At 34.8% G+C, this 14,006-nt stretch overlaps 1 protein-coding gene across 6 annotated transcripts in view; it reads left to right on the top strand.

Annotated features, from left to right (window-relative positions):
* Prosap (SH3 and multiple ankyrin repeat domains prosap) overlaps window positions 1-14,006 on the top strand; it is a 232,042-nt gene that overhangs the window by 73,483 nt on the left and 144,553 nt on the right. For 4 of the 6 annotated variants that reach the window (XM_076116506.1, XM_076116510.1, XM_076116511.1 and 1 more), the window contains exon 1: window positions 7,597-7,848. The exons of the other annotated variants lie outside the window; for them this stretch is intronic. The gene's annotated coding sequence lies outside the window, so the exon portion shown is untranslated. Of the gene's footprint in view, window positions 1-7,596; window positions 7,849-14,006 lie in introns of those variants that run through there. 6 annotated transcript variants of the gene reach the window in all.

Below are 14,006 nucleotides of genomic sequence, written 5' to 3' on the forward strand. Positions count from 1 at the left end.
TTTTAGCCTAGCCGTTTATTCCTGCACAACTATTACTACTACTTTCCTCGATTCTGCTACTAAAATACTATTGCAAGCAACTATATGAAGACTCAAAGGAAATGCCATCAAAAACATCCTGTAAAAAACCTCAAGTCTCGCAGCGTAAAAAGTGGTGAGATCTATGTAATACCAAGTCGATTAATCTGTTTAGTCTCTACTGAAAGGACCTTCTGTCTTAAGTTATTACATAAGTTATTATCATGCCAATATTAAAAATATTTTACGTTTAAAACAAATAAATCGACCTGGCCATCGCATGATTTGATTATTAGTATGTACCACACTGCACAGCACGACGGGCCAGCAACCGAATTCCTCACTAGGGTCCTTCCGAATACAATGATCGAGATGAGTATCTTAAAGAAATTAATGCTCCTGATATTTTAATGGCGAATTTGTGTTTTCATGCGATGACCAAGTCGATTTATTTGTTTTAAACGTGAAATATTTTTAATATTGGCATGATAATAACTTATGTAATAACTTAAGACAGAAGGTCCTTTCAGTAGAGACTAAACAGATTAATCGACTTGGTATTACATAGATCTCACCACTTTTTACGCTGCGAGACTTGAGGTTTTTTACAGGATGTTTTTGATGGCATCTCACTTCTTTTTGTAAAGCGAACATAAGTCCAATTTGTATGGAAAGACGGTTATTTTTTTCATAATTCAACATATTTTCCTATTGAAATGTTGTTCAGTTTCATAGGCTAAACACCCTTAAGTTATGCCTCATACAGTAGGTACCTATGTACACCTATTATTTTCTATTATACTACAGTAATAAATAATTCATTAACTGCAAATGTAACCTTGTAATCCTATATAAATGTATAAGATTACAAAGTTATTCTTGCAGTTAATGTATTTAGAAAACTGGACTGAAATTAGAAAATATTGAAATTTTCCCATGATTAAGATACTAAATTCTATTTGTATTCTAAATTTGAAGCTTCTAAGTCTGCTAGAAATGCCTTAGACTTTTGATGATCGGTGAGTCAGTGAGTCAGTGAATCAGTGAGTGACAAAATTCAAAACTTTAACAAGTTGTCATTCTTAAAGTACTGGTTCAAATTGACTGAAATTTTCAATATACCGTGTTCATACAATGACTGATAAGTCGCTAAAAATTCAGGCTTCTTGTTTTATCCACAACGAAATTATAGGGGGTCGAAAATGGCCTGAATTGCTTCGAGAAAAGATGGTACGGCCGTGCCGCTTTTTTTTGCTCGACTTGCGGGGGCACTGCCGTGCCCCCAGAACAGATTATCTACATTACAAAGGAAAGTTTAATAATTTCTAACAAACTTGCAGCAGTTATTTGCTCTGCGGTTTATCCTCAGCTTTATAAAGCATTCTCCACACGACTATCGAATACCTTACTGTCAATGAGCGCGCCTAAATAGACCCATTCATTCGTTCGTTCATTCATTCGCGATGCCGTTTATTTGGTGTCGAACCATAGATGGGATAATGACTGCAATTCTGCTCTTTTTTATTAAATTAGACAGAGATACAAGACATTGGTTTACTTTAAAAGGATTTATTAATGAAAAGTTGTTCCACGTTTTAAGGCTTGTAAGTTTAAGGTTAGCGTTTTTTGTGACGTCTATGTACCTAAATACCTTCGTGGCTAAGTTTGGTGCGATTCAAGTATTTTTAACGAAGTCAGTGAACGTTTTTTCTAGTAAGTCATAACATAGCCATAACACGTTTTAGAAATACGTTTAAATAAATTGTAAAAATATAAATACCACGAAAAACCACATTATCAAAAACCACTACGAAGTCACTGATCCAACTAAAACCTTGTAACCTTTTTGAGAATGAATAAACTTTAAAATATAAAAAACTTTATTTAATTCCCCAAAATACACTCCAGACTCTTTTTCTTCATTCTATTCATCCCTACAATCAGGCCGTGCCGTACCCGAATAATAACTTACCCAAAACGCATTGTTCATCCGTTCATTCATCGTTCACAACACAACTTCGATTGATTAGTTCGATCTCCATTGCCATCTTTTATACCCATTGGCTAACCTTTACTAAAACCCTTCCCGGTCCCAATCTGTCTATTGAGGGTTATACCCGCGTCTTATGACGGATCGTAACTCACAGTGGGACATGAAACCTTCAGTTATGTATCTGAGTTTATGTATTGCTTTCTATATGATCGAAGGGAATGTATGGAAGGTATTTCGTTAGTGTTGTTGATGTGGGGATCTTTAACATTTAAATAAGAGCTTTTCAGTTGATTACATATTTGTGAAACGTGTAAAACTAAACTGAAAGACTACAACGGGTTTCTTAAACTATGTGTATTATTAAGTATTTTATACTAAAACTTAGTGATGAGGTCTTCCTACACAGTTTTCAATTTCAACACCTTCTTTATAGACGCTCGTAATGAAATGTATAGAGTAAAACTAATTACAATAATTACGTACAGTACGTACTCAAAGCTATAAGATCATCTTCTGCTTGTCTTCAATTTCGATAATGTCATTCAGATATTTTTAGAGTAGGTAGTGTGAGGAATAAAATAAACAACAACTGTTACTATTGTGTTATTTTTTTTGATTAAAAATAGCAACAGCTCAGTCCAACATAATTATATTTCTCAATCTTAAAGCGGACTCAACGGGATCAGCAAATTAAACCAACAACATCTAAACTGCGGGGGTAATTCGCGAATAAATGTATAATTAGGAGCCCAATGACTTTTCTAAGTAAAATTAACTAAGTTGAAATTATTTCCACTTCCAGACGTGTTCGAAGAAAGCCGATGCCTAATTCCACTTAAAGTTTTGCTGACTTTTCAATATTGATAAGTATTGTTGATTACTTTTGGGGATGTTTCCTGGACTTTTTGTGAGTATAGACGAATAGGAAATTGGGAAACGAATAATCTATAATTGATTTATAATACACACAAAAATACGTACATCATTCTTTAGCGAGAGATTAATACTACTATATTCATGTCACATTTTCCGGTATTTTGTTAGTACGCACTGTAAATCTCGATAATATATTCTGGCCTAGCGGCGAACATAGGACCTGCCTGGAGACCGACAATCGTATACTCTACGCCTCGGAAAGAAAATGCAAAAAAGCCTTTTCTTTAATCTTTATTAAAAGTTCAAATTTCAACAAGTTACCCCTATAATTCTATCGTAAGCAAAAAAAAACTTTTAAAAAGGTATAGAAAAATATAATGAGATAACCCTCAAACCAGCTCGTAATGTGGTTCTACACGTGCACTCTAAAGGATAATTAAAGCTCTGAAATATAGCTGAACGAGAAACCAAATATTGGCAGTTAAATACAGTATACTGCTTCCCAATTATTATATTGCTGCTTCATTTAATAACATCATTCGACTCCAGTGACACACTTAACCATGTCATGTTTCATTTTGTTTTAATATTCAGTTCCATTTTAACCCAATTATGTCATCTCCTCGATAACCAGTCTGATTAATATTTAAAATTATACGCGAGTTTAAGGTAATTTTGATTTTAACACGTATTTATTTAATTTTAACTTTATTGCAAGGCGGGGTTTCTCGCAGCTAATTTCAGCAACCTTTATCTTTTTAGCTGTAGGAACTCTATTATACTGATCAAGTGCAGATATAGAATCCCTAAACCGTTTTCGCAGTTTAGGTACTCTCAGGATTTTTTTTGATGTATATAAAAACTAACGACAATTTCTAAAAAAATTGCGACTCCACAATTTCAACCTGTACCTCCATAACTTTCACAGGATTTCACAATTTGTATCCAATATTGTAAAAAGATTTTCACAATCTAAGATATATTAATAGCAAGCTAACAAATTTACCTCGCAATATTCCATCTAAGCCAATATTAAGGCATTTTAACGAGAGAGCAATCAAATACAAAAACCACGCGGCAGCGCTGCCAGCTCACCGGTTATTGCTAATAGTCATAATCAACAGCAAATCGTTACTTAACTAATGATTTAAATAGAAAAATTTCATTCTCACGGTAAACTAGGTTTATCGCAATAAAACGATGCAATCATGTCGTTCGATTCTCAGGTCCCGTATGCTTTTTGCCGCGGCTTCGGCTGCGGTTTTTTTCTTGTTTCAAGCAGTACCGTACTCTCGCCGCAAGCTTTATTGCAGGAAATTATGCCCCAAATTCTGATAAGTGTGAGTGGGTTTCGTTACGTAAAATTACTGTTTATATTGTTTGAATCTAATTTTCGGGTGTCGTAATCTTTTGAAGATATTTGGTAATTGAATAAACTATGGCAGCGATTCTAGTTCAAAACCGCTGTTTAAAAGAGAATAACTTACCCAAGATTGCCACATTTCATATATAGTTACCTGGCACAACCATAACATGCATGTTACCTCAGTCCTCTAGCACTATCCCCATCACTATCGATTACCGGCAACTAGCTAGCTATCGAATTATTTTGTACAAAAATCTGATTAACGCCTCTAACGGGTGCCATAGGAACAATTTTTGAAGTATTTTTTAAACGTCAAACCCTCTGGACTCGATAATACAGAAGACCGTAGAGAATCGCGCCACAAAACTCGGTTTCTTCATTTTATAGCCATTAAATCTTCTACTTAAATCGGCAAATTAACAAACAGTCTGATCAAAAATCGTACCAAGAATTATTCCTGATTTATGTTCGAAATTGGATAACCGCGGATTACGAATTCGGCTCCTCACTGCGGCAGATTACAGTCGTGTAAAACCGTAATACGGGTACATTGAGAACTGTTTAATATTCTAGGTATTATACAATATTCAGGCATCTAGTATCTGAGACCTCTCCTTCTCAAGGGGCCTGTTGTGGAGTGGCGACCGCTGGATGGAGAGAGATCGGGCTTGAGTCAAGATGTAGATGAGTTGCTTTTTATATTTACTCTTGATCAGTGTCAACGAGAGAAAAAGAAATGTCTATGACGCGAAGACGAATCAGTACACCCGTATGTAAATAATAGTCTCACTCGTATAATTTTGTTGCTGTGATATCGTTAAAAATCTAGAGACAGTTCGTCTGAACTATTACTTCTTATTACCTTCTTTAGTTGATTATAAGGAAAAACAAAGAGCCATGTAGTATCATAGTTAGTACTCATTCTACTCAGGTCCGGTTATCAGCACACCATTTAACATCAAACACAATTGAAACAATGTAAAAACTGATGTTCTAGCGAGATCTAATACAATTTTGCATACATTACTTGCTTGTCGGTTCCGATCGTTTCACAGCTTTCCTTTTATGCTTTTTAGATCGAGATTCATGTCCGTGAAACATATTTACATACCACTCTTACGCATAAATGTGGTATCTAACACTTTCGCGAACAAAAAAGGTGATAAAAAACCGACAGTTATGAAGAATAACGTCGTAAGAACCAGGCAAGTGGCAACCACTTCACAGCATTTTTATAGTTTGTTTATGTTATTGCTCTATTTTTGGTGAATTCAAGTAAGATTTGCCTAATGTAGGTTTGTACTTTAACAAATAATCTGCGATTGTTAAGGTATAGAAGGCTGTAAGAGAAAATAAGATTATCCGAGCGATCAGATTTAAAAGAGCACGTCCAACTTTTAGCGTTTTCAGTTTTCAAAAAGTGCTCACGAAACGTGAAATATGGCACTTTATAACTAACAGCTGTAAGGCTATGTAAATGCGACTACTAAAATAACGTTGGAACAGATTTGAACCTTTTTAAAAAGACCTTTTTTATTAAGATGGCTTTCTTCAAAGTTTCCTCATTATGACAGTTTTACAAAAGCTAATTTCCTTACATTATCGCGGCTTTTGAAACCGTATTTAATAATTCGTGTTTGTAATTTCTAAGACATTAAAGGAACTATTTTGGAATTGTTCCAAACGATCGTAAAATGCCCTATTTTAGGCGCCATTTTCTTTTACTGGCTTCAAAGATGTTTTACCAATTCGGCTTTTATAGTTACATAATTGTTTTCATTTCACAACTTGGTTCCGCTTTATGTAAACAAAGCATAGTGTGACCGAATTAAGACATAAATGGATCTACGTACGCATTACCACATTCACAAAATAGACATCTATTTTAATATAACGCAGCGATTTAATTTTTGTTGTATGCACTATACCTTACTAAGAAGAGGAAGTCAGAAGAACAATGAAAATCAAGATTATAGGACATGAGTTAACTATATTTTTATCATAGCATCTAATCGCTTATCAAACCCCTTTCTCCTATTAAGGAAACAATTGACACTCCCGGAGTTAATAACTCATCTCCTCAATAAATCGCATCGGAACTTTTTAAGAAAGTGCACGCGTGATCGAATGAATGAATGAAGGAAACAGGTAGTCAGATAACCGACCGGACATGAGACCCCACACTATGGCATGTGAAGTTGTGAACCGTCTCCCTGCCAAGCAATTTTCAACCTTAACATCATACATTAAACGGCAATAATTAAATAGTGTTATTAACGGGTTGCCTTTCTCGCGGCAATGTCAATTATTTCTACAAACATGAACGAAAGTGGGTTGCACAGAACAAAGCTTTGGTGTTTATGAATTTGACTTAAATGCCCATAACGGGAAACTAGTTCGTGATCTATTTTCTCTAAGTACTGTACTGAGAGTGGATTATATTGACTTTATTGAATACTGTTGCGAAACGATAAGATTCTGTTCTACCTACTTAGACGTCTACCGAGGGCACAGAGTTACAAACTTTACAGTGAAACATTATTTTAAAGAATATAATGTGATGTCTGTAGAGTGTGACTAACCAAGCAATTTCAAGCATTTCTAAATTTAGAGAATCCAAATCTACCTGTGCATACATTTACAGGTATTACGACCGAGTAAAATAAAATACACGGTACAGGCTTAGCAACGTATAAATCATTCAGCTCTTTACGAATAAAAGCTTAACTCCAAGGTAACATTCGCATGTTTGCTTACCCCTCGTAGTTTTTGTGAACGTGACTGAAGGCCTATTTGCCTCCCTCTCACAAACATTAAAGTGCGTACGTTTAGTTTATTATTCACCGTTTCCCTTCGTCATTCAAAATTGCTGGAAATTTTCTAGCAAATACACACGATTCTTAGTTATCTACATAAAACACGTTCGTTTTTTATATAACTTTTTCTTTTCTAGTTCCCGACTATCTAGGTAGTAAATGGTTACTAATCTAATGGAAATTAATGCACAGATGATAGTATAGATATTAAAATCAACTGATAACGGTATTAGAGTCTGTCATTGTACCTACATCTATTAAAGTTTCTGTGGTTAATCTGCTTTGCTTTTAATGAACTTAAGTTTCTATTCAAACAGAACGTTGAGCTCGGTAGAAATGTTATCAAAATGTTACGGAAGCATTTCACAAAACCAATAATTTCACATCAATTTATAAGATAAATATTCTCCTTCATTGAATCATAGTTACCGTGCGCTAGACGAGATCGGAACGAACGCGTGCCCTCGTGTATAATCGTAGTCGCATTTCGCGCACCATTCGGTCGCGGCGACATTCCGCTCGTTCGTTCTCATTCGTTCGCCAGTCGTGAGTGATAACCGCGCGCTGACGGACGTACGTGCCGCGTTTTGCCACGATTCCCGCGTAATCGAACGAAAATTTTCAATGAGTTAAAAAACAAGTTACGAATTGTGTTTGTGTTGTTATTCTTGTGGATTTATAGTGTAAATCGATATTTAATTTCTATGTGTGTGTAAAACGAGTTGTATTTTATCTGTGCATTTGAACCTTTGGATTTTTCTTTTATCGAAGTTTTTGTGGTAAGTCGAAAGATCAAAGATCATTTAGTTTGTAGTTGCTATTGCTACCTACAATCGTAAGGCTATCAATGTCCCGTTGGCGGGCAGGCCATCGTGTTGAAATGTGCAGGTACCTACCTGTCCACTCTACTTATGCCTACCGACATCGTAGATAAAAACAACTCTCGTTCTAGTATTGATTGTAAGTAGAAGTATCAACAGTCTTATAATATTCACGTTTTCGTTTTTTATTAAGTAGTATTATGTTTATGAGTACTTATCGGCTGACCAGCGAAAGATATAACGCGTAGGTAGATAGTCACCTAATTATACGAGTCTGCTTGATTGATTACATTTTATTTCGTTTATTCTTGAGACTTTGTGGCCTAACTTATCAGAAATTGACGCTTTACTGTTATGAAATGACACACACCACTACACCACACGTAGCATAGAGTGCTTACTGAATAGATTATCCCGTTGATAAATAAACGGATAGGGTAAGGCAACACCAAAAAACTGTAGTGATACTCGTGATAGGTAATTACCTAATGGACTAAACGACACAGCCATATTGCTCATCAAAGAAAATCTTGTGTCAACAGATTATAAACAAACGTTAGATACAGTTAACTCATCAACGGACACAAAACCCTTGCAATTCCATCTTATAGTTCACTGGGCTAATTATTCTGTAGTTGCTTTATAATTGCACTATCATTCTACCTCCATAACTATAAGCACCTATTATGTTACCTGTGCTAAGAGTAAGTAAGGAATGTCATGATTTGCCACTCGGGTCACAGGGCTCGGAAGCTGTAAAGTAGGCTATAAGGTGAGTGCGAGACTCACGCAAATGGGTACCGCCTTTAGTTATTACGACATTTCGTGTTACACTACAACCATGTCGTTGTTTATTACCGGCTTGCCCAGACGACTTGGTCTGTAAAAATGGTTGCTTTTTTATGAGCAGTTGCCTGTCAAGTCAGGATGATTACGACGTTTTTGACTAACAAAAGCAATAGAAAGATGGCCACCGTGGCGCAGTGGTTTAGGCTGTCACTACGCCACTACCAATGCATCGAGAGCTCGTGGGTTCGATTCCCACACCGAACAAATATTTGTGCGATCCACATATAGTTGTTTCGGGCCTGGTCGTACTTTGTGTCAAAAAAGTCCCCGCGACACAAGAGCAATTCTTAGTGAGGGAGTTTTCTTTTAAAAAAATCTTCGGGAGCTAACCAAACTTTGCTATACAAGTCATGGTGTAAAGGAAGCCATTGTACCTACCTATTAAAGATTGAATCCTCGACCACAAAAAGAACGCTGACCACTTGCACTTTCTCAAATCCTGATAAGACGAAAAGCTAGGCCAAATGGATACCTTCTTGAGGCAAATACCTACTTAACTAGGTAGAATAATATGATCCATTTTTCGTTGTCTCGAGCCTGATGATTAATTGATGTGTTCTGCTTTGCCAAGTGTAACTAGGCACTTAGGTAGATAATTACGACTTTTTAATCAAGTAAGATTCAATAAATCATTCTAGTCATAATTGGTTTTTAAAGCAAGTGCACTAATGATCGCTAATAATATGGGATTTATTTGACTATTACACGAAGCTTAGTCAAAATACCTACTTGCGTTAAAAAAAAGTCATGCGTTGTTGTTGCAATAAACAAGGTGTTATGTGGACTCGACAACTATAAATTATCCATACTAATATTATAAATTCGAAAGTAACACTGTCTGTCTGTCTGTCTGTCTGTCTGTCTGTCTGCTACTCAATCACGCCTAAACTACTAAACCAATTTGCATGAAATTCGGTATGGAGATACTTTGATACCCGAGAAAGGACATAGGCTATATATCATCACGCTACGACCAAAAGGAGCAGAGTACCAGTAAAAAATGTTACAAAAACGGGGAAAAATTTCTTCACTCTTATTGGACGCAAGCAAAGTTGCGCGGGTCAGCTAGTATTATTATAAATTACAATTTACTAAGTTCGAATGTTTGGTAAAAAATAGGAAATGTACTTTTACTTGATTAATTACGACAGTATCTTTACAGGAAACTAAATTTTACTGAGTATGAAATACAACTATAAATATTGCAACTAGTGAATGCAATCCGATCTCGCGAGATCCCGTGTATTTTTTCGGGATCAATCCCGAAGCATAATATGACGAGATCCCGTTCGGGATTGTCGGAGAGGGCATTTTCAGCAGCTGGCTACATTTCAATAGACTTAAGATGCCGATTAGGAGCTCGTACTATTGATACACTTTGTATTTTAAGATGCTACTTTCAAAATGCCATGTGATTACTTTTTATTTTGATCTCCTGGAGCTACACCTACTTTTTTGATTATGTTCATGTTATTACACCTGTTAATTATGTTACGTTGTTAATAATATTGAAAAATAAAGGCTTTTATTTTCTTTCAAATAATAATTCATTGCATTCACCACACTATCACACACATATTACATTAAACAAGCCGTTCGAATTGTATTATTTTTACTAACTAGACGGGATCCCGAAAATCTCGGGATCCCGCGGGATTGATATTTCTGATCGCGAGGGATCTCGAGTCGGGATTGCATTCCCTAATTGCAACATTCTTTTCCGTAAGCTATCAATTAACTTCAAGATTTTTTTTATTTCAAGTAAAAATACTATTGAATTTTAAGTAAGTATGGTAGGTATCTAGGTAGGAAGTATACCTACTTATGTACATATTTTTGCAGCAAAATCTAACAGCATATCACAGATTAGAAGCTGATCTTACCCAGGTACTTACCTATGCTACTATATATTTCTGTGACTAAATTAGTTATTACCCCACAGTGTGAGTTGATATTAAGTCACGTGATAACTTTGTCGCACAAATATCGCGTCAAAGGCGCAGATCCAATCAACTTGCAAGTCTAACTTTCAAACTTTATAGGTATTCAATCAGTCTCTCTTGATATTAGTTGATAAACTTAGTGCCTGTAGACTGAATGATCGAATTTAGACGTACCTAGATAGTACTGAATGGTATTTATGACAGCTTGCGTAATATCAGAAAAATAATATTTATAACTAAGTAGGTACCTGCTTAATCTACTTTCTGAATGAAATTATACCTACTGTTGTTTTTGTGAGTCTTTTATTTCACTAATCATAATCAGATTTGCGAGCCGTTACTATTGTAATATCTCTTCAGTTATTCAAACTGGCTGTCTTTGCAATCAGAACTGTTAAGATCGAACTTCGTTTAATTAAAAGTCTGATCAGTCAGGATTCTAGTTATAGAATAAAGCTTGCCATAGTCAAACAGATGGTTTTATTCGAAATGCAACACTACCCTAACTAGAGAAAGGAAGAATAAGAAATTGTGTTAGAACGGCTACACAATATTGTGAAAAATCTACCCGATTTCTTACACGCTTGTAGTTGTTAAAACCTCACGTTGCCTTATTCCAGAATGCTTATTAAAAACACAATTTTTCATTGTTATTAAAACTGCGCGATAAAACCGAGTGCACACCATTTTGCAGGTAATTCAAGTGAAAAATCAATGTTGCACAGTTTCACGTTGCCAGCTTATCGGTCAGGTGTAAACGATACTCTATACTTGATTGCTAGCATGGTACATACCACACGTTTTTATTTAAACGATAAAAAACCTCGCTTTGCCAATCAATTCGGTATTTTGATTAATATTTTTCCGAGAAACCAGCTATCTGTAATTGGTGATTTGTGTTAGTAATGGATTAATAATGTTATATTTTAATTAATAGGGAGATATTTATATTTGCATATCGATGTATCTATTCTCCGTTAATATACTAGATATTTTTGTTGATAAAACTAATTGAAAAAGCGGCAACTTATTTAGCTCTTAATCATTTAAATTTTTTTTGTAAGTAACTACGTATGAAGGATTTAACTACTGCTGTAACGCATAAGTATAAAATAATTATAGCTACTACATCTACATTTCTTGTTTAGTTGGCCACATAAATGTACAAGGTAGTAAAGAGAGGCTTATTTTGCGTGTTATTCGAAGAAATAACACTAACTTTCAATTTATTAACACTAAAAGTCGTCTAAGTATAACTGTCTATAAAACAGCCACTTATTCTCACATTCTTTCCAAGTGCATTGAACTTATTTCACTTGTTACGTAAATCGTTATTTACGACTTATTTTCGCAATTAAGTCAGCAAAACTGAACATCAACAAATTGATATCATACATCACTCGGGAGGCAATAATTCACGAAATAATGGGACTTTTCAACTCGAATAGAAAAAGTTACATCACATCAAGTTATAATATGAAAACCAGTAGATATTTATCTAATAGTTTAGTAATCGTGTTCACTTTCAACACCGTGCGACATAACACGAGACAGCCCCGGGACATGAGTAATAAGACATATGAATTTATCTGATACTGCAACAGTAATGTATGTGAAAAGATTTGAAGATATGAAAACGTTTTGCTTTGTATAGCAGCCGCGTTTTATTGGATCGATTAGAACAATGCCCTTGAAATTAAAAATCGATTCAACATATGTTACTTTTAGACACAATAAAGGAATAATATTATAAATGCAACTGCTGCTAGAAAGGCCAGTTATATTAACCCGCGGTGTTCTTATGTTATCCTAGTAGGCGTTATCAACTTGGGATTTTTGATTGTAACATGATTTGTCACATCCCGTGCGGTCATCCTATTACAGTTTGCGGAAATGTAGAGATAAGAAATGCACAACAAATCATCAATAAAATACAAATCTCAATCAATTCTTTGATAGCACATTTGATATAAATATTTTTTTTAAATGAGGTAAGTCGACGTCACTCGGTGCTTTATGTTGATTCAATATAAAAATAATTATAAACGTACAGTTAATTGTACGCATGCCAACATAAGCTCGTCTACATTGTTCGATAGCTTCGTGACGTCACAAGCTCATGGTGTTCACTCGACATAAGGGTTAAGGTCACGCCACCTCGGAGCACGTGTATTCAAACCGTATGGGAAGTAATATACATTCGACGTTCCATTTCCTTCACGATTATTCCCACGAAAAACCGTACGATGTGTTGCGAACCCGATTTCGTTTTCGAATTAAAGAACGATAGCGGCTGATTTGCTGCTGTTCGTGTGATCTTTTCCGATTTGTTTAGTGAAACAGACATTTTGGTAAATTTTGTTTTATTTCTTGTTATTTTCGCACTATGATAGGCAGGCTTCCAGGCACTTACTATTTCCCATAGATATATTTATTTACCCAGTTTAGCCTAAAAATAATGACATCATATCTTAAAAGACAGATTCTTTGTCATAAGATTCATAAGTCATCACAATACAAAGAATTAGTAACAAATTAGAGCTAAAATATGTTAAGAATATGCAAAAAATATCTATTAAGCACGCTTAATTAAAAAGCAATAAATCAAATCTAAATAAGCAAAAACATAACTGGGTCTCTGTTTCCGGTAGGCTGGGTACTCATCGCTAATATTCTCACTAATAAAGAAAGTTTTAATCTAATCGTTTCCTATACACGAGAGACACATACTTTTGATAACGTAAATTGTGATATTAAATGACCATACCATAATTAAAGGCACTTAATGAACAGTCGACACTAGCAAATTTATGAACACACTTAGTACTTACAACATTTTTAATCGTACTTTTTTGTATGAAAATTTAAATTTAGTTTGTGCCTTTACGCATAAAAAAATACACTATGATTGTCAAATTAATACTTTGAAGTTAGTAAACAGTACAAATTTGACTATTTTTATTGATAAAAATATTGTTGGAAATTAGACAATGCACACGTACTTATTTCTCTCTTCTAAGTACAGTACTTAAAGTGTATAAAGTACTACGAAGCAGTATAAATACACGCTATAAAATATCGCCATTAAGCCAAACAATATAAAATAATGAGCTATTACGACAACATGACTTCTATTTACTTTTATCGCCTGCTTACGATACCGTGATGATAACTGATACGTTCATATCAAATTAATATCGATAAGCCGAATCATTAGATAAATGTAAATGAGAGCATAGTAAAGAGATATTTAGAATAATATGGATTCACCGCTTCTGAATAAATTATCGGTTAGCTTATCAGCCGAATTTGACAGCTGTTTTC

The sequence above is a fragment of the Anticarsia gemmatalis genome, chromosome 7 (assembly GCF_050436995.1).
Source record: "Anticarsia gemmatalis isolate Benzon Research Colony breed Stoneville strain chromosome 7, ilAntGemm2 primary, whole genome shotgun sequence".
Classification (NCBI taxonomy): Eukaryota; Metazoa; Arthropoda; class Insecta; order Lepidoptera; family Erebidae; genus Anticarsia; species Anticarsia gemmatalis.